This window comes from Tachyglossus aculeatus, chromosome 22 (genome assembly GCF_015852505.1).
Source record: "Tachyglossus aculeatus isolate mTacAcu1 chromosome 22, mTacAcu1.pri, whole genome shotgun sequence".
Taxonomy (NCBI): domain Eukaryota; kingdom Metazoa; phylum Chordata; class Mammalia; order Monotremata; family Tachyglossidae; genus Tachyglossus; species Tachyglossus aculeatus.
The window spans coordinates 42,010,516-42,034,910 of NC_052087.1; the positions used below are offsets into that span (position 1 = coordinate 42,010,516).

Genomic DNA, 24,395 nt, shown 5'->3' on the forward strand with positions numbered 1-24,395 from the left:
ACAGTCTAGAAGAATGAATGAATGACTTGGGCCTGCCTTGATTTGTGACCTTGGGAAAAATCACTTAATTTTGCATTGCTTCAGCCCCTCAGCTGTAAAATGGGGGTGATAAGGGCCTGTTGTGAGGATCAAGTGAGATAATAATGATAACAATAATAACTGTGGTTTTTGTTAACCACTCATTATGTTCCAGGCACTGTACTAAGCGCTGGGGTAGATTCAAGATCATCGGGTTGAACACAGTCCCTCTCCCACATGAGGCTCACAGTCTTAATCCTCATTTTGTCTTGTCTTAATGCTGTCAAGTCACCTCCTACCCATAGCGACGCCGAGGACACATCTCTCCCAGAACGCTCAACCTCCATCTGCAGTCGTTCTGGTAGTAAATCTATAGGGTTTTCTCGGTAAAAATGCAGAAGTGGTTTACCATTGCCTTCTTTTGTGCGGTAAACCTAAGTCCCCACCCTCGACTCTCTCCCATGTCACTGCTGCCCAGGTGCCATTTATTTTTTTAATGGCATTTATTAAGCGCTTACTATGTGCAAAGCACTGTTCTAAGCACTGAGGAGTTTACAAGGTGATCAGGTTGCCCCACGGGGGGCTCACCGTCTTAATCTCCATTTTATAGATGAGGTCACTGAGGCCCAGAGAAGTTGTGACTTGCGCAAAGTCACACAGCTGACAATTGGCAGAGCCGGGATTCAAACCCATGACCTCTTCCAAAGCCCGTGCTCTTTCCACTGAGCCACGCGGCTTCTCATTGATGAGAAAGCACTTTGGAAAAACAGAAAAAGTTTCCCATTCTGAGAGGGGAAACCCCCATTTTACAGATAAGGAAGCTGAGGCACCGAGAAATGAAGTGACTTACCCAAGGTCACACAGCCAGCAAGTGGCAGAGCGGGGATTAGAACACAGGTCTTCTGGTTCCCAGGCCCGTGCCGTTTCCACTAGGTCACGCTGCTTCTCATTGATGAGAAAGCACTTTGGAAAAACAGAAAAAGTTATCCAAAAGCCAAAGTACGACTATATTTCGTACCATCTTGCTACTGTTGCTGACCAAGTTTGTGGAGGATGAAGCAGAAGCAAGGAGAGCCTTGGTGGGGGAGAAAGGATCATCTCTGTGCCAGTGAGGGACCAGGCTCAGCGAGAAGGGCATCTGGTTATGATTGGCATCACGATTGGCACAGCCTGGGGCTGAGGTCTGGTGGCTTGACCACATATTTGGCCAGGTGGTGTGAAGGGTCAGGGCCTGCGTCCAACCTAATTAACTCGTATCTTCCCCAGCGCTTTGAATAGTGTTTGACGCAAGCTTAACAAATACCAAAAAAACCCAAAAAACCCTTAACAAATACCATAAATGAAAGAAAAGGGTGGGGGTCCGTAGGGTTTTGTGTTGGAAATGGGCAAATCCTAGCGAGCCTGTAGGAAGAAGGCTGATAAACACCATCGATCAATCAATGGTATTTACTGAATGCTTGCTGGGTACAGATTATTCATTCATTCGTTCATTCAATTGTATTTATTGAGCGCTTACTGTGTGCAGAGCACTGGACTAAGCGCTTGGGAAGTACAAGTCGGCAACATATAGAGACGGTCCCTACCCAACAGTGGGCTCGCACTAAGCGCTTGGGAAAGTTCAGTAAAATGATAGACATGATCCCTTCCCGAAAGGTACTTACAGTCTACAGGGAGAGGCAGACATTCCTATAATTACAGGTTGGGGTCTGATTTCCCTCCCCCCCCACCATATTCCTATAATTACAGTTTGGGATCTGATTTCCCTCTTCCCCCACCCCCCCACTCTTTTCTTTTTCTCTTTCTCTCCCTCCTTCCCTCCCTCTCCTGTCTGATGGCTTGAATGGGAAGGAAAGACATAGAGGTGGGATTGGAGAATGGCCTAATGACCCCCTCCCCTCCCCGTCGCCCTGACTCTCTCTCTCTGCTCTACCCCCCACAACACCCTCACAGCCCTTGTGAGTATATGTGCATATTTAAAATTAGAATTCCTCTTATTTTTATTAATGATGTGTATAGATCTATAATTCTATTTATTTATCATGATGCTGCTGATGCCAGTTCACTTGTTTCAATGTCTGTCTCCCCGCTTCTAGGCCGTGAGCCTGTTGTGGGCAGGGATTGTCTCGCTTTGTTCGTTCATTCATTCATTCAGTTGTATTTATTGAGCGCTTACAGTGTGCAGAGCACCGTACTAAGCGCTTGGGAAGTACGAGTTGGCAACATATAGAGACGGTCCCTACCCAACTTTTCTCCCCCAGTCTAGAAGGGGGAGACAGACAACAAAATCAGTCAGTCAATCAATCATATTTATTGAGCGCTTACTGTGTGCAGAGCACTGTACTAAGCATTTGGGAAGTACAAGTTGGCAACATATAGAGACAGTCCCTACCCAACAGTGGGCTCACAGTCTAACGAAACAAAACATGTGGTCAGGTATCAAGTCATTGTACTTCCCAAGCGCTTAGTACAGTGCTCTGCACATAGTAAGAGCTCAATAAATACGATTGAATGAATGAATGAATGAATGAATAATGGATAGAGCAAGGGCCTGGGAATCCGAAGGTCAAGGGCTTATCCTCTATGTGACCTTGGGTGAGTCACTTAACTTCTCTGAGCCTCAGTTTCCTCATCTGTGAAATCGGGATTGAGACTGTGAGCCCTGTGTGGGACAGGAGCTGTGTCCAACCCGATTATCTCATATCCACCCCAATGCTTAGAACAGTACCTGGCACATAGTAAGCACTTAGCAAATACCACAGTTACTATTATTATTATTCCTCTGGTAGGCATCAGGAGTTTACTCAGCCTGACCTCCATGAGAAGCAGCGTGGCTCAGTGGAAAGAGCCCGGGCTTTGGAGTCAGAGGTCATGGGTTCAAATGCCGACTCCGCCAATTGTCAGCTGTGTGACTTTGGGCAAGTCCCTTCACTTCTCTGGGCCTCAGTGACCTCATCTGTAAAATGGGGATGAAGACCGTGAGCCCCCCGTGGGACAACCTGATCACCTTGGAACCTCCCCAGTGCTTAGAACAGTGCTTTGCACATAGTAAACGCTTAATAAATGCCATTATTATTATTATTATTATTCGATCAAGGAAGGGATCCCGAGTTCAGTCCAACATGTCCCGGGTCGCCATTGACCACCGGTCACGACCTCATTTTGGGGGAGCAGAATTCTGTCCAAGAGGCTGCCTCGAAATCTGAGCTACGCATTTCAGTAGATTCTCTCGTGGAAAGCTTTTGGAAAAACTGCTCGCACCCAAGGACACAAAACTGATTTCTGCTTCCTCTCGGCCCTGGACGGTTATACCAAGGAGCAGGGAGTAGTTAATGAGGGAGGAGAGCGGCAGCCCGGTGGAGAAGATAAATCCAAGGGGCTGAGGTCACCCATCACCGCGATTATCACCCTCTCGTCATCCCTCTGAAGAATCAGGAATTGACTGTGCTTGGGGCTGTTACCGGAACAGGAGTTGAGAAATTAGCTGACCAAGAGAGATGGGTTAGTGCAGTCCATCAGTGAAACAATCGTATTTCTCAAGCGCTTACTGTTTGCTTGTCGGAGGCCTTCCCAGACTGAGCCCCTTCCTTCCTCTCCCCCTCGTCCCCCTCTCCATCCCCCATCTTACCTCCTTCCCTTCCCCACAGCACCTGTATATATGTATATATGTTTGTACATATTTATTACTCTATTTTACTTGTACATATCTATTCTATTTATTTCATTTTGTTAGTATGTTTGGTTTTGTTCTCTGTCTCCCCCTTTTAGACTGTGAGTTCACTGTTGGGTAGGGACTGTCTCTATATGTTGCCAATTTGTACTTCCCAAGCGCTTAGTACAGTGCTCTGCACATAGTAAGCACTCAATAAATGCGATTGATGATGATGATGATGATGCAGAACACTGTACTAAGTGCTTGGGAGGGTACGATGTAACGGAGTTGGTAGACACATTTCCTGCCCGTAACGAGCTTACAGTCTAAAGGGGGAGAGAGATGTTAATGTAAGTAAGTTAATGTGCCTCAGTTCCCCCATCTGTAAAATGGGGATTAAGACTGTGAGCTCCCCGTAGGACAACCTGATCACCTTGTAATCTCCCCAGTGCTTAGAACAGTGCTTTGCACATAGTAAGCGCTTCATAAATGCCATTATTATTAATGATGGCTATGTGTGCTTTGAGCTGAGGGAGGGGTGAATGAAGGGAGCAAATCCAAGTGCAAAGGTGATGCAGAATGGAGAGGGAGAAGAGAAGCAGCGTGGCTCAGTGGAAAGAGCCCGGGCTTTGGAGTCCGCGGTCATGGGTTCGAGTCCTGCCTCTGCCCATTGTCAGCTGTGTGACTTTGGGCAAGTCACTTAACTTCTCTGCGCCTCAGTTAAGTCTGTGAGCCCCACGTGGAACAACCTGATCACCTTGTAACCTTCCCAGCGCTTAGAACAGTGCTTTGCACATAGTAAGTGCTTAATAAATGCCATTATAAAAGAAAAGAGGACATGAGGGCTTAGTCAGGGAAGGCCTCTTGGAGGAGATGGGCCTTTCTATAGGACTCAGAAAGGTGGGAGAGTGATCGTCTGTCTGATCTGAAGGGGGGAAGGTGTTTCAGCATCAGTCGATCGATCCATGGATAGTATTTATTGAGTGCCTACTGTAGTGGGAGGTATGTACTCAATGCTTGGGAGAGTACAGCCTGGCTGTACAGCATAGAGAAGCAGCGTGGCTCAGTGGAAAAAGCCCGGGCTTGGGAGTCAGAGATCATGGGTTCTAATAATAATAATAATAATAATAATAATAATAATAATAATAATAATAATAGCATTTATTAGGCACTTACTATGTGCAAAGCACTGTTCTAAGCGCCGGGGAGGTTACAGGGTGATCAGGTTGTCCCACGGGGGGCTCACATCTTCATCCCCATTTTCTAGATGAGGTAACTGAGGCACAGAGAAGTGAAGTGACTTGCCCAAAGTCACATAGCTGACAAGTGGCAGAGTCGGGATTAGAAGCAGCGTTGCTCAGTGGAAAGAGCACGGGCTTGGGGTCAGAGGTCATGGGTTCTAATTCCGACCCCACCGTCAGCTGTGTGACTTTGGGCATGTCACTTCACTTCTTTGGGCCTCAGTTACCTCATCTGTAAAATGGGGATGAAGATTGTGAGCCTCATGTGGGACAACCTGATTACCTTGTACCCCCCCCAGCGCTTAGAACAGTGCTTGGCACATAGTAAGCGCTTAACAAAAGCCATCATTATCATTATTATTATTACAGTAGGATGAGTAGATGGGATCCTTGCCCTCAAGGAGCTTCTGGTCTAATGGGAAGACAGACACAATCAATCAATCGTATTTGCTGTGCGCTGAGTGCGAGCAGAGCACAGCAGCTGGGATTTGCAGGCATAAGTCTCTTTTCTGTTTCTTTGAGTTCTGAAGCAAAGAAGGAGTCAGACCTGGGCTCTCGCACTCCAACCTCTTCTTGCCCTTGAAACGGTAGCCAGTGATGCTGAGACCATGCTGCTACTGGAACAGCGCTTAGAACAGTGCTTTGTACATAGTAAGCGCTTAATAAATGCCATTATATATATACTAGAACAGTTTCCTGGGGAGGGAATATGTCTGTCTGCAGTTCTATTGTACTCTTCCAGGCACTCAGTACAGTGCCTTCTAGACTGTGAGTCCACTGTTGGGTAGGGACCGTCTCTAGATGTTGCCAACTTGTACTTTCCAAGGGCTTAGTACAGTGCTCTGCACACAGTAAGCGCTCAATAAATATGATTGAATGAGTGAATGAATGCTCTGCACACGGTAAGCGCTCAGTAAATATGATTGAATGAATGAATGAAGGGCTCTCCCCTGGGTTCTCCTTCGGGAGGAGGGTCGAGGCTTCTGCTGGCCCCCTGACGCCTCAATCTTTCTGCGGTTTTTACTGAGCACCCCCCTTTTGCAGAGCACTGTACTAAGCCCTCTGCCCTGGAGGGGGCTGGATTATCCCCCACTGTGTCTGTGAGGCTGAGAGCGTAATGAAAAGAATAATAATCATAATCATGGCACTTGTTAAGCACTTTCTACGTTTCAAGCAGCGGGGAAGGTACAAGATAATCAGATCAGACCCATACGGGGCTCCATGTTTAAGCAGGAGGGATAACAGGTATTGACCAGTTATTGAATCCCCATTTTACAGATGAGGAAACCGAAGCACAGAGAAGAGAAGTGACTTGCCCAAGATCACACAACAGGCATAGGCCTTCCCAGACTAAAGCCCCCCTTTTCCTGTGCCCCTCCTCCCCTCCCTGTTGCCCCGACTCCCTCCCTCTACTCTCCTCCCATCCCTGCCCCACAGTATTTGTGTATTTTATGTACAAATTTAGTATTCTATTTATTTTATTAATGATGTGTATATATCTATAATTCTATTTATTCATATTGATGCTATTGATCAATAAGTTTTGATGTCTGTCTCCCCCTTTTAGACTGTGATCCCGTTGTTGGGTAGGGATTTTCCTCTATTTGTTGCCGAATTGTACTTTCCAAGTGCTTAGTACTGTGCTTTGCACGCAGTAAGCGCTCAATAAATACGATTGAATGAATGTGGCAGGGACAGGGACTATCAGAGAAGCAGTGTGGCTCAGTGGAAAGCGCCCGGGCTTGAGAGTCAGAGGTCATGGGTTCGAATCCTGGCTCTGCCACTTGTCAGCTGTGTGACTTTGGGCAATCAATCAATTGTATTTATTGAGCGCTTACTGTGTGCAGAGCACTGTACTATGCACTTGGGAAGTACAAGTTGGCAACATATAGAGATGGTCCCTACCCAACAGCGGGCTCACAGTCACCTCACTTCTCTGGGCCTCTGGGCCTCAGTTCCCTCATCTGTAAAATGGGGATGAAGACTGTGAGCCCCACGTAGGACACCCTGATTACCTTGTATCTACCCCAGCGCTTAGAACAGTGCTTGGCATGCAGTAAGCTCTTAACAAATACCAACATTAATCAATCAATCAATCAATTGTATTTATTGAGCGCTTACTGTGTGCAGAGCACTGTACTAAGCGCTTGGGAAGTACAAGTTGGCAACATATAGAAGTGCAAAGCACTGTGTACTTTGTACACAGCACTTTGTACTTGGGAAGTACAAGTTGGCAACATATAGAGACATATAGAGACAGTCCCTACCCAACAGTGCAGCACAGTCTAAAAGGGGGAGACAGAAACATTATTATTATTATTATTATTATTATTATTATTGTAGAAAACGCACCTGAAATTTCAGAGGTCTGGAGACATTCATCCCCCTTGCACCGGGCTTTTGGTCAGTTCAGCTGGCCTTTGTGGCCACCACAAAACAAAATCCTTTATTTGAAAAACTGCCCCTTTCTTTCCCCGTTTTGGATTGGGCAGATCGCCGTGGCTGCCCCTGGGGTTCCCATCATTTGGTAGAGGCTGCTTGGCAACTCTGCCGAGGAGGACGCAGTCCTCTCGTAAGAACGGTTCAGGCTCCGAGAAACAGAGAGGCTTGGGTTGGCCCTTCGCTTCTTCCCCAGTAGGCCCTGAGGGTGTCCTGGCTGTCGAAGGAAACCGCGGAAACAAAATCGAAGAGGTTCCGTTGGATTGAGGGATGGAGTACCTGGGAAGGAGGGAGGGAAAGAGGAAGAGGAAAATCTCTTTCTGGCCCAGGAATCCTTCTCCAGCTGGGTCACTCTGCTTCCCGGAGGAAGTCAACTGATGTTGCCAACTTGTACTTCCCAAGCGCTTAGTACAGTGCTCTGCACACAGTAAGCACTCAATAAATACGATTGAATGAATGACTGAAGTCATGAAGGTGTCTGAACCTGCCTGAGATGCGGCTAGGTGAATATTAATGATAATAATAATAATATTTGTTATGCATTTTGTGATTCAATCATTCATTCAGTTGTGTTTATTGAGAGCTTACTGTGTACAGCACTGCACTAAGCGCTTGGGAGAGTACAACACAATGATAAGGAGACACATTCCCTGCCCACAACGAGCTTACAGTCTACAGTGGGGGAGACAGATATTAATATAAATAAATAAATGGCAGATATATACATAAGTGCTATGGGGTTGGTGGGGGGAAGAACAAATGAAGCAAGTCAGGCTGACACAAAAGGGAGTGGGAGAAGAGGAAAGGGGGGCTTAATCAGGGAAGGCCTCCTGGAGGAGGTGTGTCAAGCACTTTCTGTGATGTGCCAAGCATTGTTCAAAGCGCTTGGGGTATCTACAGGTCGGGCACGGTCCCTGTTCCACATGGGGCTCACAGTCTTAATCCCCATTTTCCAGACGAGGTAACTGAGGCCCAGAGAAGTGAAGTGACTTGCCCACAGAGCAGACAAGTGGCAGTCAGGATTAGAACCCAGGTCCTTCTGACTCCCAAGCCCGTGCTCTGTCCACTAGACCACGCTGCTATTAGCGGGGTCTCCCCGGGACAGGACGGTGAGGGAGCCTGGGGGCTGAGGGGAAGGAGAAGATGCTTCCTTCTCCAGCTGCTGCGGATGCCAAGGTGAGCCGTGAGACCCCGCATTGAGGGGAAAGGTCTCTGCACACTGTAAGCGCTCAATAAATACGACTGATTGATTGTAGACCAGGGCCGGGCTGCTTCGTTCCCAGATGCTGGGATCAGTGTATTGATCAGTCAGTCAGTTGGTGGTAGTGTTTACTGTACTAAGTGCTCGGGAGAACCCAGTGTAACAGAGTTGGTAATAATAATAATAATAATAATGATGGTTTATGTTAAGCACTTACAATGGGCCAAGCACTGTGCTAAGCCCTGGCGTAGATACAAGGTAATCAGGTTGTCCCACGTGGGGCTCACGGTCTTAATCACAGTCCTAAGAGAAGCAGCGTGGCTCAGTGGAAAGAGCACGGGCTTTGGAGTCAAGAGGTCGTGGGTTCAAATCCCGGCTCCGCCACTTGTCAGCTGGATGACTTTGGGCAAGTCCCTTAACTTCTCTGGGCCTCAGTTCCCTCATCTGTAAAATGGGGATGAAGACTGTGAGCCCCACGTGGGACAACCTGATTACCTGGTATCTACCCCAGCGCTTAGAACAGTGCTTTGCACATAGTAAGCGCTTAACAAATACCGACATTATTATTAACATTATTATTAATCCCCATTTTCCAGATGAGGGAACTGAGGCCCAGAGAAGTGAAGCGACTTGCCCAAAGTCACACCGCTGACAAGTGGCAGAGGCAGGATTAGAACCCACGACCTTCCCAGGAGGCCTTCCCAGACTGAGCCCCTTCCTTCCTCTCCCCCTCGTCCCCCTCTCCATCCCCCCATCTTGCCTCCTTCCCTTCCCCACAACACCTGTATATATGTATATATGTTTGTGCATATTTTTTACTCTATGTATTTATTTATTTTATTTGTACATATCTATTCTATTTATTTTATTTTGTTGGTATGTTTGGTTTTGTTCTCTGTCTCCCCCTTTTAGACTGTGAGCCCACTGTTGGGTAGGGACTGTCTCTATATGTTGCCAATTTGTACTTCCCAAGCGCTTAGTACAGTGCTCTGCACATAGTAAGTGCTCAATAAATACGATTGATGATGATGATGATGATGACCTCTGACTCCTAAGCCCGTGCTCTTTCCACTGATTTGTTCCCTGCCACAGCAACCTTACAGTCTAGAGGGGGAGAAAGGTGTTGATATAAATAAATTGTGGCCAGAGATCTAAGTTTTGTGTGCGGAGGAAGGAGGGAATGAAGCGTACAAATCAATCGATCGTTCAATAGAGAAGCAGCATGGCGTAGTGGCTAGAGCACGACCCAGGGAGTCCGAAGGTTGTGGGTTCTAATGCCGGTTCCCCCACTCGTCTGCTGTGTGACCTTGGTCATCATCATCATCATCATCAATCGTATTTATTGAGCGCTTACTGTGTGCAGAGCACTGTACTAAGCGCTTGGGAAGTACAAATTGGCAACATATAGAGACAGTCCCTACCCAACAGTGGGCTCACAGTCTAAAAGGGGGAGACAGAGAACAAAACCAAACATACTAACAAAATAAAATAAATAGAATAGATATGTACAAATAAAATAAATAAATAGAGTAAAAAATATGTACAAACATATATACATATATACAGGTGCTGTGAGGAAGGGAAGGAGGTAAGATGTGGGGAATGGAGAGGGGGACGAGGGGGAGAGGAAGGAAGGGGAGAAATGCCTTCAGTAAGACTTTGAAGGACTTTGGTCCAGTCACTTCACTTCTCTGGGCCTCAGTGACCTCCTCTGTAAAATGGAGATTGAGACTGTGAGGCCCCTGTGGGACAGGCTACACATTTCCAGCGCTTAGAACAGTGCTTTGCACATAGTAAGCGCTTAATAAATGCCATTATTATTATTATTATTTTCGTCTTACGTGCAGTGTATCTTGCTCTACCCCCTAGTTTGTTTTTTCCTCAGCCAGTCCCCACCATCCCTCTTCCAGACCACCCACTTCCACAAGGTGCTGCGACTTTTATAGCTGCTCCATGACTAGAATCATGGAAGTCCTGGCAGTATAATAACCACGGACTGGATTCTTCATATTGGAAATCAAGACAGGGAAAGAGAGGATAGCGTTATGCTGTGAAGTAGGTCGTTGTTGAAAAAAAAATGGTTAATTTCTATCAAAACCTCAGGTCAAGTGGCCTGTCCTGTCTCTCAGCCTTCCTTTGTTCATTCATTCATTCATGCAGTCGTATTTATTAAGTGCTTACTGGGTGCAGAACACTGTACTAAGCGCTTGGGAAAGGACAGTGCAACGGTAAACAGTGATGTTCCCTGTCCACAACCAGCTTATAGTCTAGAGGGGTGTTGCACTAGGAATATGATTGGGATATTGAGAAGCAGCGTGGCTCAGTGGAAAGAGCCTGGGATTGGGAGTGGGTTCTAATCCCGGCTCTGCCACTTTCCAGCTGTGTGACTTTGGGAAGGTCACTTCACTTCTCTGGGCCTCAGTTCCCTCATCTGTCAAATGGGGATGAAGACTGTGATCCCCTGTGGGACAACCTGATCACCTTGTAACCTCCCCAGAGCTTAGAACAGTGCTTTGCACATAGTAAGCACTTAATAAATGCTATCATTATTATTATTACAGTGCTCTGCACATAGTAAGTGCTTAATAAATGCCATTGTACATATATATATATATATCCCTCCCTCCCTCCCTCCTTTCTTTCTTTCTTTCTTTCTTTCTTTCTTTCTTTCTTTCTTTCTTTCTTTCTTTCTTTCTTTCTCTCTCTCTCTCTCTCTCTCTCTCTCTCTCTCTCTCTCTTTCTTCTTCCTTCCTTCCTTCCTTCCTTCCTTCCTTCCTTCCTTCCTTCCTTCCTTCCTTCCTTCCTTCCTTCCTTCCTTCCTTCCTTCCTTCCTTCCTTCCTTCCTTCCCTCCTTCCTTCCCTCCTTCCTTCCTTTCTTCCTTCCTTCCTTCCTTCCTTCCTTTCTTTCTTTCTATTGTGAGCCCCACGTGGGACAACCTGATCACCTTGTATCCCCCCCAGCGCTTAGAACACTGCTTTGCCCATAGTAAGCGCTTAACAAATACCATCATCATCATCCAACCCGATTTGCTTGTATTCACCCCAGCGCATAGAACAGTGCCTGGAATAAAGTAAGCGCTTAACAAATATCATGATGATAATTATTATTGGGTGCTTACTATGTGCAGAAGACTGTACTGAGCGCTTGGGAGAGCACAATATAACAGAATTGTACAACAGATCCAAGTGCTAGAGGCGGCACAGAAGGGAGTGGGAGAAGAGGAAATGGGGGCTTAGTTGGAGAGACTTCTTGGGGGAGGTGGGATTTTAATAAGGCTTTGAGGGTGGAGAGAGTGTGGGGGAAGGCATTCCAGGCCAGAGGCAGGATGTGGGCGAGGGGTCGGCGGTGAGATAGCGGAGATCGAATTATGGTGAATAGGTTCGCATTGAAAGAGTGAAATTCATTCATTCAATCGTATTTATTGAGCGCTTACTGTGTGCAGAGCACTGTACTAAGCACTTGGGAAGTACAAGTCGGCAACATATAGAGATGGTCCCTACCCAACAGCGGGCTCACAGTCTAGAAGGGTGTGTAAGGTATGTATATATAAATGCCATTATACATATATGTATAATATGCCATTATACATATATATATATATGTATGTATAATGGCATTTATTAAGCACTTACTATGTGCAGAGCACTGTAATAATAATAATAATGGTAGCATTTATTAAGCGCTTACTATGTGCAAAGCACTGTTCTAAGCTCTGGGGAGGTTACAAGGTGATCAGATTGTCCCACGGGGGCTCACAGTCTTCATCCCCATTTGACAGATGAGGGAACTGAGGCGCAGAGAAGTGAAGTGACCTGCCCAAAGTCACACAGCTGACAGTTGGCGGAGCCGGGATTTGAACCCATGACCCCTGACTCCAAAGCCCGGGCTCTTTCCACTGAGCCACGCCGATTGAGTGCCCTGAAGCCAATGGTGAGGAGTTTCTGTTTGATGTAAAGGTGGATGGGCAGAGTCTTTTGAGGAGTGAGGAGACATGCCCTGAAAGTTTTGTAGAAAAATAATGGTATCTTTTGAGCATCAGTTTGGCCTAATAGATAGAGCACGGTCCTGGGAGTCAAAAGTACCTGGGTTCTAATTCCGGCTCTGCCACTTGTCTGCTGTGTGACCTTGGGCAAGTCACTTCACTTCCCTGGGCCTCAGTTATTGCAGCTGTAAAATGGGGATTAAGACTGTGAGTCCCACGCAGGATAGAGACTATTTCCCACCTGATTACCATCCTCTAGGCTGCAGCGTGGCCTAGTGGAAAGAGGACGGGCCTGGGAATCAGAGGACCTGGGTTCTAATCCCGGCTCCATCCCGCGTCTGCTGTGTGACCTTGGACAAGTCACTTCACTTGTCCGGGCCTCAGTCACCTCATCTGTAAAATGGGGATGAAGACTTTGAGTTCCACCTGCGTCCGACCTAATTACCTGGTATCTATCCCAGTGCTTAGAACAGTGCGTTTCTCACAGTCAGCACTTAAGGAATACCACAGTTATTATTAAGGGAAGGCTGCTAACCACGGACTGACAAGGTGCCATTTAGAAAAGGTGTGAGGAGGGACACTTTCCAGTGGATAACCGTCCCGCACGTGGGAGAGGATTCAGGAAGCAGCGTGGCTCAGTAGGGAAGAGCACGGGCTTTGGAGTCAGAGGTCATGGGTTCAAATCCCGGCTCTGCCAATTGTCAGCTGTGTGACTTTGGGCAAGTCACTTAACTTCTCTGGGCCTCAGCGACCTCATCTGTAAAATGGGGATTAAGACTGTGAGCCCCCCGTGGGACAACCTGATCACCTTGTAACCTCCCCAGCGCTTAGAACAGTGCTTTGCACATAGTAAGCACTTAATAAATGCCATCATTATTATTCAGGAAGGGATCCCGGGAGCTGATGTCCCAGGATTCCAGCTCTCTCAAACGTCTTGGTTTCCGGGGGTGGGAGGAAGGAATGCTGGAATCAACAGGCTGATGAGAACCACTCCGAGCCAGAAGCAGGTTTGCACTCAAACTTTTCGACAGTTTCTCCTGAATGTCAGAGATTTGGAGTGATACAGGCACACGTGGGCTGGAATCATTTAATAATAATAACAATGGCATATGATAAGCGCTTACTATGTGCAAAGCACTGTTCTAAGCGCTGGGGAGGTGACAAGGCGATCAGGTTGTCCCACGGGGGGCTCACAGTTTTAATCCCCATTTTGCAGATGAGGTCACTGAGGCCCAGAGAAGTTAAGTGACTTGCCCAAAGTCACGCAGCTGACAGTTGGTGGAGCCAGGATTTGAACCCATGACCTCTGACTCCAAAGCCCGTGGTCGTTCCACTGAGCCACGCTGCTTCTCTATTTGCACCCAGGCTTTGGAAAAAGGGATATGGATATTTCCCTTCCAGCAGCAGAGGGGCATCATACCAGGTTTGCCTCCCCTGCCATTGGAATACTCCCCTCAGAAAACACTTTCCATTTAAGGGAAATCTGAAATCTTCTCTACTCCGAGTGTTAATGGGCTGTATGGAGGTTGGCCCCGTGGCCTTTGCTGGGTATGCTTTTTCAATGAGATCATTCCAGAATCACATTCCTATTAAATTATATTTTACTCGGGACTTAAAGCCGGATTCGAGAGCAATGGCGCAAGAAGTCCGAACCCAACACAGACAGAGACTCGGTGTAGCAAAAATGAGACTGGGGGAGTCAACGATCAAAAAAAAGCGGGGGGGAAGAAAAACTTGCTCGGTGATTTCACTTTTAAAAGTGTAGAACCCTAGGCATTCCCAGTGGGTCAGGAAAGAAATCCAGACATCAGGAAATCTCTCAAGAATGGTCAGGTCAGTCAATCAATCAATCAGTCAATCGTATTTATTGAGCGCTTACTATGTGCAGAGCACTGTACTAAGCGCTTGGGAAGTACAAATTGGCAACACATAGAGACAGTCCCTACCCAACAGTGGGCTCACAGTCTAAAAGGGGGAGACAGAGAACAAAACCAAACATACCAACAAAATAAAATAAATAGGATAGAAATGTACAAGCAAAATAAATAAATAAATAGAGTAATAAATATGTACTAGTAATAAATATGTAAATAGGTCGCGAGAATAGGGCCTTGGGTAGAGTCAAGAAGCGGTGTGGCCTAGTTTAAAGAATGGAGGACTGAGAGCCAGAGGGCCTGGGTTCTAATTCCGCTCTGCCACTTCATTCATTCATTCAGTCATGTTTCTTGAGTGCTTACTGTGTGCAGAGCACTGTACTAAGCCCTTGGTAGAGTACAATGCAACAATAAACAGGCACGGTCCCTATCTGCTTTGTGACCTTGGGCAAATCCCTTCTCTGTGCCTCAGTTACCTCTTCGATAAAATGGGGATTAAAACTGTGATCCCCAGGTGGGACAGGGACTGTGTCCAACCTGATTTTCTTGTATCTACCCCAGTGCTTAGTTCAGTGCTGGAAACTCATGAGTGCTTAACAAATAAATACCATTAAAAAAAAGCAAAAAGGTCCCCCCACTCCCCCAGTGCTGTTCTAATCCCGGCTCCACCACTTGTCTGCTGTGTCATCTTGGGCAAGCCACTTCTCTGTGCCTGTTTATATGTATATACCTGTATATATGTATATATGTTTGTATGTATTTATTACTCTATTTTATTTGTACATATTTATTCTATTTATTTTATTTTGTTAATATGTTTTGTTTTGTTCTCTGTCTCCCCCTTCTAGACTGTGAGCCCACTCTTGGGTAGGTCCCATCTCTATATGTTGCCAACTTGTGCTTCCCAAGCGCTTAGTACAGTGCTCTGCACACAGTAAGCGCTCAATAAATACGATTGAATGAATGAATGAATGTGCCTCAGTGACCTCATCTGTAAAATAGGGATTAAGAATGTGAGCCCCGCGTGGGACAACCTGATTACCTTGTGTCTACCCCAGTGCTTAGAACAGTGCTTGGCGCATAGTAAGTGCTAAACAAATACCGTAATTATTATTATTATTATTGTTATTTTGGAGCTAGTTGGGGAGATAGGTTAAGTTGGCAAGGCTTTATGGGGATCAGAGGCTTAAGAGGGCAGGATACACACACAGCCCGGGGAAGTGGCTGCGAGCTGAGCGGGCAGGAGGAGAGAAGCCAAGAAGCAGGAGTAGCCATCAGGCTACTTTGGTGGGCAGCCGTGGTCGGCTCGCCGGGCCCGATGATTTAATTTGGGCAAACGGGCCCAGAGGACGAGGAGGCCCAACTATAGCTATCCCAGGGGTTCGGCATCCTCGGCCACGGCCTCTCCCGGCAGGCTCCGCCCGGAGCCTGTACATATCTACTTGTACATATCTATTCTATTTATTTTATTTTGTTAGTATGTTTGGTTCTGTTCTCTGTCTCCCCCTTTTAGACTGTGAGCCCACTGTTGGGTAGGGACTGTCTCTATATGTTGCCAACTTGTACTTCCCAAGTGCTTAGTACAGTGATCTGCACACAGTAAGCGCTCAATAAATACAATTGATGATGATGGACAGGACTGTGCCCGTGCCTTGGGTGGCCCTGCTCGCTCACGCATTGGCACAGTGACACTGACCGTGGCACCCTCCAGCATCACGGGGCCACCGTAAAGAATGATGGTTGTTTTTTAAGCGCTTACTAGGTGCCAAGCACTGTATTAAGCACTGGGGTGGATTCAGGGTAATCAGGTTGTCCCACGTGGGGCTCACAGTCTTCATCCCCATTTTCCAGATGAGGGAACTGAGGCCCAAAGAAGGGAAGTGACTTGTCCAAAGTCACACAGCAGATAAGTGGCGGAGTCAGGATCAGAACCCAGTCCCTTCTGACTCGCAAGCCCATACTGTAGCCACTCGGTCTTGCTGCTTGCTGGATGCCCCCCGTGGATAACGGACTCGTGAATGCCCGTGATGTCACGTGCACTGGCACGAATTATAATGCGATGACCTCATATGGGCCGTTTTTGCGGACGTGCAAGGCCTCAGCCCTCACTTTTCCAGCTGCTCAGCGTGGGTAGAGTTAATACCCCGGGACCCATTGGCCCACCAGGAATCTCTGGGGCAGATTCTCCCCAGAAGCAGCGTGGAGAAGCAGCGTGGCTCAGTGGAAAGAGCCCGGGCTTTGGAGTCAGAGGTCATGGGTTCGAATCCCGACTCCACCACATGTCTGCTGTGTGACCTTGGGCGAGTCACTTAACTTCTCTGCGCCTCAGTTACCTCATCTGTAAAATGGGGATTAAGACTGTGAGCCCCACGTGGGACAACTTGATCACCTTGTATCCCCCCAGCGCTTAGAACAGTGCTCTGCACATAGTAAGCGCTTAATAGATGCCATTATTATTATTATTCTCCCAGCAGCCTCAGGGTGGGAGGAACAACGCACACTGCACCTGCCCGGATTGGACCCCACCTAAGGTGGTGCTACGCTTAGGCCGGCAGCAGCTTTTGGTTCGTTCGTTTGTTTTTTAATGACATTTGTCGAGTGCTTACTATGTGTCAAACACCACTCTGAGGGCTGGGGGAGATACAAGTGAATTAGGGTGGACACGGTCTTTGTCCCGTACTAAATTGGAGGGAGAACAGTTGGAGATCCTGTAGCCGTCTCTTCAGGCTCTGCAGTGGGACCCGATTTCCTGCAAAGGAATAATGTTGTCAATTAAATTGTCTTGTGCTCTGTAAAGCAGCTTCTTGGAAGTTATATTAACCCTGGGCTGGAGACTGCCCGGGTTCCTTTCAGGCTGAGAGTGAGGACAAGCTGGGCCCTTTGGCTCTAACTGCTTGAAGAACAAGCCCATACTCACCTGATGGGCTTGGGTTCTAATCCCGGCCCCGCCACTTATCAGCTGTGTGACTTTGAACAAGTCACTTCTTCTCTGGACCTCAGTTACCTCATCTGTAAAATGGGGATGATGACTGAGAGCCCCATGTGGGACAACCTGATTACCTTGTAATCTCATCAGCGCCTAGAACAGTGCTTAACAAGTAAGTGCTTAACAAATGCCATTTTTATGATTATTATTATTTAGCTCAGGGGTGCTTCATTCACTCATTCATTCAATCACATTTGTTAAGCGCTTACTGTGGGCAGACCACTACGGGAAAGTACAATACGGCAGAGATATTCCCTGCCCTCAATGAGTTTACAGTCTGGGGGTGGAGGAGGCAGACATCAATACAAATAAATAAAGTGACAGATATGTTCATGAGTGTTGAGGGGCGGGGAGGGGAGGAAGAGCAAAGAGAGAAAGTCAGGGTGACGCAGAAGGGAACGGGAGATGAGGAAAAGTGGGGCTTGGTTTGGGAAGGCCTCTTGGTACTTGTTTTTAAGTTGGTTTTAGGGCTCATTGTGGGCAGGAATTTTGTCTGTTATATTGTTGTGTTGTACTCTCCCAAGCGCTCTGCACACAGTAAGCGCTCAATAAATACGATTGATTGATCAGTTCACCCATTCCTTATGGGTCCTCCAGAGCTCTGCAGCTAAAGCAAACAATAATAATTATTATTATGGTACTCATTAAGCACTTACTACGTGCCAGGCACCGTTCTAAGTGCTGGGGTAGATGGAAGATATTTGGGTTGGACGCAGTCCCTGTCCCACATAGGGCTCGCAGTCTTGATCCCCATTTTCCAGATGAGGGAACTGAGGCACGGCGAAGGGAAGTGTCTTGCCCAAGGTCACACAGCAGACAAGTGGCAGAGCTGGGATTATTAGAGCCCATGGCTCTCTGACTCCGGGCCCACGCTCTACCCGCTAGGCTGCGTTGAAATGCTTAGTACAGTGCTCTACACACAAGTGATTACTCAATCAAGCAATCAATCAATCAATCGTATTTATTGAGCACTTACTGTGTGCAGAGCACTGTACTAAGCGCTTGGGAAGTACAAGTTGGCAACATATAGAGACAGTCCCTACCCAACAGTGGGCTCACAGTCTAGAAACAGTGGGCTCACAGTCTAGAAAGTGGGCTCGCAGTCCAATAAATATGATTGATCGATTGATTAACGTGGAGGGAGATGAGGTCTTCCCAATCAGAGGTGGGAGGCAGGCTTTCGGTCAAAGCCTGGTAGGAGAAGCCGGCCCGCCCTAAACCCAGCTGCCCGGGCTGACGGGTCTTCTTTTTAAATTGAAACCGGGGGCACTGGTGGACGTCTCTGGGCCTGGAGATCTTGACCTTTTCTTTCCATATTATTTCCCCCCATGTTCTTGGGGGATTGGACAAGGTTGTTTTCCTTCGGTGTTGCCCCAGTAACCGAGACCCCCCTTCTTGAGTCCACTGTTGGGTAGGGACTGTCTCTCTATGTTGCCAACTTGGGCTTCCCAAGCGCTTAGTACAGTGCTCTGCACACAGTAAGCACTCAATAAATACCATTGATTGATCGATCCAATTTGTACTTCCCCAGTTTGTACTTCCCAAGCGCTTAGTACAGTGCTCTGCACATAGCAAGCGCTCAATAAATACGATTGATGATGTAAGCCAGTCCTTGGCGCTTCGATATTTCCGACAGGTCGCTGCTGCTCCTGTCTTTTGGTCTGCTTGGTAAACCGAGCAGGAACGTCGTCACCTCCGATCTGAAGTCTTCTTTCAGAGCTTGGGGCTCCGTTGGTCACGCGGAGACGCCGTGGGTCACTCTTGCTTGATTCCGACCAATTTGAGAAACTCGGCTAGGACTTAGTCCTTTACAGATGTAAAGAGAGAAGCAGCGTGGCACAGTGGAAAGAGCAATGGAAAGACCACGGGCTTTGGAGTCAGAGGTCATGGGTTCAAATCCCAGCTCTGCCAATTGTCAGCTGTGTGACCTTGGGCAAGTCACTTAACTTCTCTGGGCCTCAGTTCCCTCATCTGAAAAATGAGGATGAAGACTGTGAGCCCCATGTGGGACAACCTGATCACCTTGTATCCCCCAGCGCTTAGAATCAATCAATCGTATTTATTGAGCGCTTACTGTGTGCAGAGCACTGTACTAAGCGCTTGGGCAGTACAAGTTGGCAACATATAGAGATGGTCCCTACCCAACAGTGGGCTCACAGTTTAAAAGGGGGAGACAGAGAACAAAACCAAACATACTAACAAAATAAAATAAATAGAATAGATATGTACAAGTAAAATAAATAAATAAATATAGTAATAAATATGTACAAACATATATACATGTATACAGGTGCTGTGGGGAAGGGAAGGAGGTAAGATGAGGGGGATGGAGAGGGGGACGAGAGGGAGAACAGAGCTTTGCACATAGTAAGCGCTTCACAAATGCTGTCATTATTATTATTATTATTATTATTATTATTATTATTATGTACTTTTCTTGGGGAGAGGTGGTGAAACATGTCATAAGCATCACGACCCCTTGAATTTGTAGAGCAGCATGGCAGAGAGGAGAGAGCACAGGTCTGGGAATCAGAAGGTCGTGGGTTCTAATCCCAGCTCCATCACCTGTCTACTCTGTGGCCTAAGTCACTTCACTTCTCTGTGCCTCAGTTACCTCATCTGTAAAATGGGGGTGGAGACTGTGAACCCAAGTAGGACAACCCGATTACCTTGTATCTACCCCTGAGCTTAGTACAGTGCCTGGCACATAGTAAGCGCTTAAAATTACCACAGTTATTATTATCATTTTGATTTTTCCAAAGCACTTTGTATCAGGCATCTCATTCTGTCCTCACACCATCCCCTTTTCTAGACTGAGTCCGCTGTTGGGTAGGGACCGTCTCTATATGTTGCCAACTTCTACTTCTCAAACACCTTTAGTACAGTGCTCTGCACACAGTAAGCGCTCAATAAATACGATTGAATGAATGAATGGGGGTTGCGCCACCCTGTTTCCTTCTCTCTTCTCCCCATGCCGACCTCCTTCCCGGCATGGGACTCCCTTAATAATAATAATCGTGGTATTTGGTAAGCACTTACTATGTCCCAAGCACTGTACTAAGGACTGTGATGGACACAAGCGAATAGCATTAGATATAGTCCCTGTCCCGCATGGGATTTGCAGTCTTAATCTTGCAGTCTTCTATCAATCAATCAATCAATCGTATTTATTGAGCGCTTACTATGTGCAGAGCACTGTACTAAGCGCTTGGGAAGTACAAATTGGCAACACATAGAGACAGTCCCTACCCAACAGTGGGCTCACAGTCTAAAAGGGGGAGACAGCGAACAGAACCAAACATACCAACAAAATAAAATAAATAGGATAGAAATGTACAAGTAAAATAAATAAATAAATAAATAAATAGAGTAATAAATATGTACAACCATATATACATATATACAGGTGCTGTGGGGAAGGGAAGGAGGTAAGATGGGGTGGATGGAGAGGGGGACGAGGGGGAGAGGAAGGAAGGGGCTCAGTCTGGGAAGGCCTCCTGGAGGAGGTGAGCTCTCAGCAGGGCCTTGAAGGGAGGAAGAGAGCTAGCTTGGCGGGTGGGCAGAGGGAGGCCATTCCAGGCCCGGGGGATGACGTGGGCCGGGGGTCGATGGCGGGACAGGCGAGAGCGAGGTACGGTGAGGAGATTAGCGGCAGAGGAGCGGAGGGTGTGGGCTGGGCTGGAGAAGGAGAGAAGGGAGGTGAGGTAGGAGGGGGCGAGGGGATGGACGGCCTTGAAGCCCAGGGTGAGGAGTTTCTGCCTGATGCGCAGATTGACTGGTAGCCACTGGAGATTTTTGAGGAGGGGAGTAATATGCCCAGAGCGTTTCTGGACAAAGATAATCCGGGCAGCAGCATGAAGTATGGATTGAAGACTTCTAGACTGCGAGCCCACTGTTGGGTAGGGACCGTCTCTATATGTTGCCAACTTATACTTCCCAAGCGCTTAGTACAGTGCTCTGCACACAGTAAGCACTCAATAAATACGATTGAATGAATGAATGAATCCCCATTTTACAGATGAGGAAGCTGAAGCAGCGAGAAGTGAAGCAACGTGCCCAAGGTCACACAGCAGAAGCAGCATGGCTCAGTGGAAAGAGCACGGGCTTTGGAGTCAGAGGTCATGGGTTCGAATCCCGGCTCCGCCACATGTCTGCTGTGTGACCTTGGGCAAGTCACTTAACTTCTCTGAGCCTCAGTTACCTCATCTGTAAAATGGGGATTAAGACTGGGAGCCCCACGTGGGACAACCTGATCACTTTCTATCCCTCCCAAGCGCTTAGAACAGTGCTTTGCACATAGTAAGCGCTTAACAAATGCTTTATAAAAAAAAAAGTGGCGGAGCTGGAATTAGAGCCCACATCCTCTGCCTCTCAAGCCCATGGTCTTGCCACTAGGCCATAGTGCTTTGCTAAATTTTTAGACTGTGAGCCCACTGTTGGGTAGGGACTGTCTCTATATGTTGCCAATTTGTACTTCCCAAGTGCTTAGTACAGTGCTCTGCACATAGTAAGCGCTCAATAAATACGATTGATGATGATGACGATGATAAATAGCACTGATTGATTGATTCCATTAGATCGCACCGCTCTTTTGGTTAGGAACCTTCCCTGACTTTCCGGCATGACAACTCTCTAGACTGTGAACTTGATTCTTTGTCATCACTGGGGACCTTGATATCGGCGTCATTTCCCATTTGTCCCAATGCATCTGGGATCCCTGTCAGGTGGCAATGCCTGACCCTGTTTCAACAGCGGGAATGATTCTCTCTGTCCTTGTTCAGAGCCCTTCTCCAATCCTCTTGCCAGGGTGTCAGACAGCTTTCTCTCCCCAAGATGGCCATGGCAAGTCCCCCGAAGAAGAGATGAGAATAGTGACGGGGAAAGTAAGCTTCACCTAGACTGTAAACTCCTTTTTTCTTACCTTATTTGTTGAGCGCTTTCTTACTATGTGGTCAGCACTATGCTAAGCACTGGGGTAGATTCCCTCTGCTCTTGTACTTCCCAAGCACTTAGTACAGTGCTGTGCACACAGTAAGCGCTCAATAAATACGATTGATGATTGATGATGCTCTACCCCACCTCCCCGCCCCACAGCACTTGATTATTCTATTTATTTTATTAATGATGTATATGTATCTATAATTCTGTTTATTCATATTGATGCTTTTGATGCCTGTTTACTTGTTCTGTCCCCCCCCCTCTAGACTGTGAGCCCGTTGTTGGGCAGGGATTGTCTCTATTTGTTGCTGAATTGTACTTTCCAAGCACTTAATATAGTGCTCTGCACACAGTAAGCGCTCAGTAAATACGACGGAATGAATGAATGGATACAAGCTAATCAGGCGGAACACATGGGCCTCACAGCCTAAAGGCACTTTTTACAGATGAGGCAACTGAGGCACAGAGAAATTAAGTGACTTGCCCAAGGTCACACATCAGTCAAGTGGTGGAGCCAGAATGAGAACCCAGGTCCTTCTGATTCCCAGGCCCATGCTCTATCTCTGCTTCTCCTCGTGGGTAGGGAACATGTCTTCCAATTCCGTTGTATTGTATTCTTCCAAAGAGTACAGTGCTCTGCACACAGTAAGCACTCACAAAATACTATTGGTTGATTGATTGGGTGAAAGATGGAGAAAACCCAAACCTACTTGACTACACAGTACGAGCTCAAAAAATACCAGTGGCTGATTTAATTGAGTCAAAGACGGAGAAAACCCAAACCTACTTGATTACTGCATCTGCCTCCTTGCTGACCTCCCTGCCTCCAGTCCATACTTCACTCAGCTACATGGATCATTTTTTGAAAAAAACATTCAGTCCGTGTCTTTCTACTCCCCAAGACCTTCCATTGGTTGCCCATCCACCTCCACATCACACAGAAACTCCTCACCGCTGGTTTGAAGACTGGTTTGAAGACTGGTTTCTAGACTGTGAGCCCACTGTTGGGTAGGGACCGTCTCCATGTGTTGCCAACTTATACTTCCCAAGTGCTTAGTACAGTGCTCTGCACACAGTAAGCGCTCAATAAATACTATTGATTGATTGATTGATTTGAAAGCACTCGATCACTTGCCCCCTCGTACTTTGCTGATTTTCTACTACAGCCCAGCCTGCATACTTTGCTCCTCTAGTGCCAGCTTACTCACTGTGCCCCGATCTCTCCTGCCTCACCGCTGACCCCTTCCCCACATCTTCCACTTGACTGCTGTGCGACCTTGGGCAAGTCACTTCACTTCTCTGGGCCTCAGTTCCCTCATCTGTGAAATGGGGATCAAGACTGGGGGTCCTGCGAGGAAACAGGGACTGTGTCCAACCTGGTTTACTAGTATCCACCCCAGTGCTTAGTGTAGTGCCTGGCACATAGTAAGCACTTGACAAATACCATGATTATCATGATTATTATGATTATTATTACTATTATCATCCTCCCTCTGACCTAGAACTCTTTCCCCCTCCATGCTCACCAGACCACTGTTCCTTCAAGGCCTTGTTGGGGTCACATCTCCTCCAGGAGGCCTTCCTGATTAAGCCTTATTTTCCTCAGCTCCCTCTCCTTTCTGCGTCATCCACACACGTGGATCTGTGACCTCTGGGCAGTTGATATTCGCCCCACCCTCAACCCCACTGCACTTATGTACATATCTATAAACTGTGTTATAAATTATTCATATTAAAGCCTGTCTCCTACTGTAGACTGTAAGCTTGGATTGTGAGCTCGTTCTGAACAGGGAACGTGTCTGCCAACTCTGTTATATTGGACTCTGCCAAGCACAAAGCAGCATGGCCTAGTGAATAGAACACAGGCCCGGGAATCAGAAAGACCTAGGTTTTAATCTCAGCTCTGCCACGTGTCTGCCCAATGACCTGGGGTAAGTCACTGGACTTCTCTGGGCCTCAGTTCCCTCATCTGCAAAATGGGGATTAAGACTGTGAGTCCCATGTGGGACACGGACCTTATTCATTCATTCATTCATTCATTCAATCATATTTATTGAGCACTTACT

At 47.1% G+C, this 24,395-nt stretch overlaps 1 protein-coding gene across 6 annotated transcripts in view; it reads left to right on the plus strand.

Annotated features, from left to right (window-relative positions):
• DENND2B (DENN domain containing 2B) overlaps positions 1-24,395 on the plus strand; it is a 318,048-nt gene that overhangs the window by 120,438 nt on the left and 173,215 nt on the right. The window lies entirely within an intron of this gene.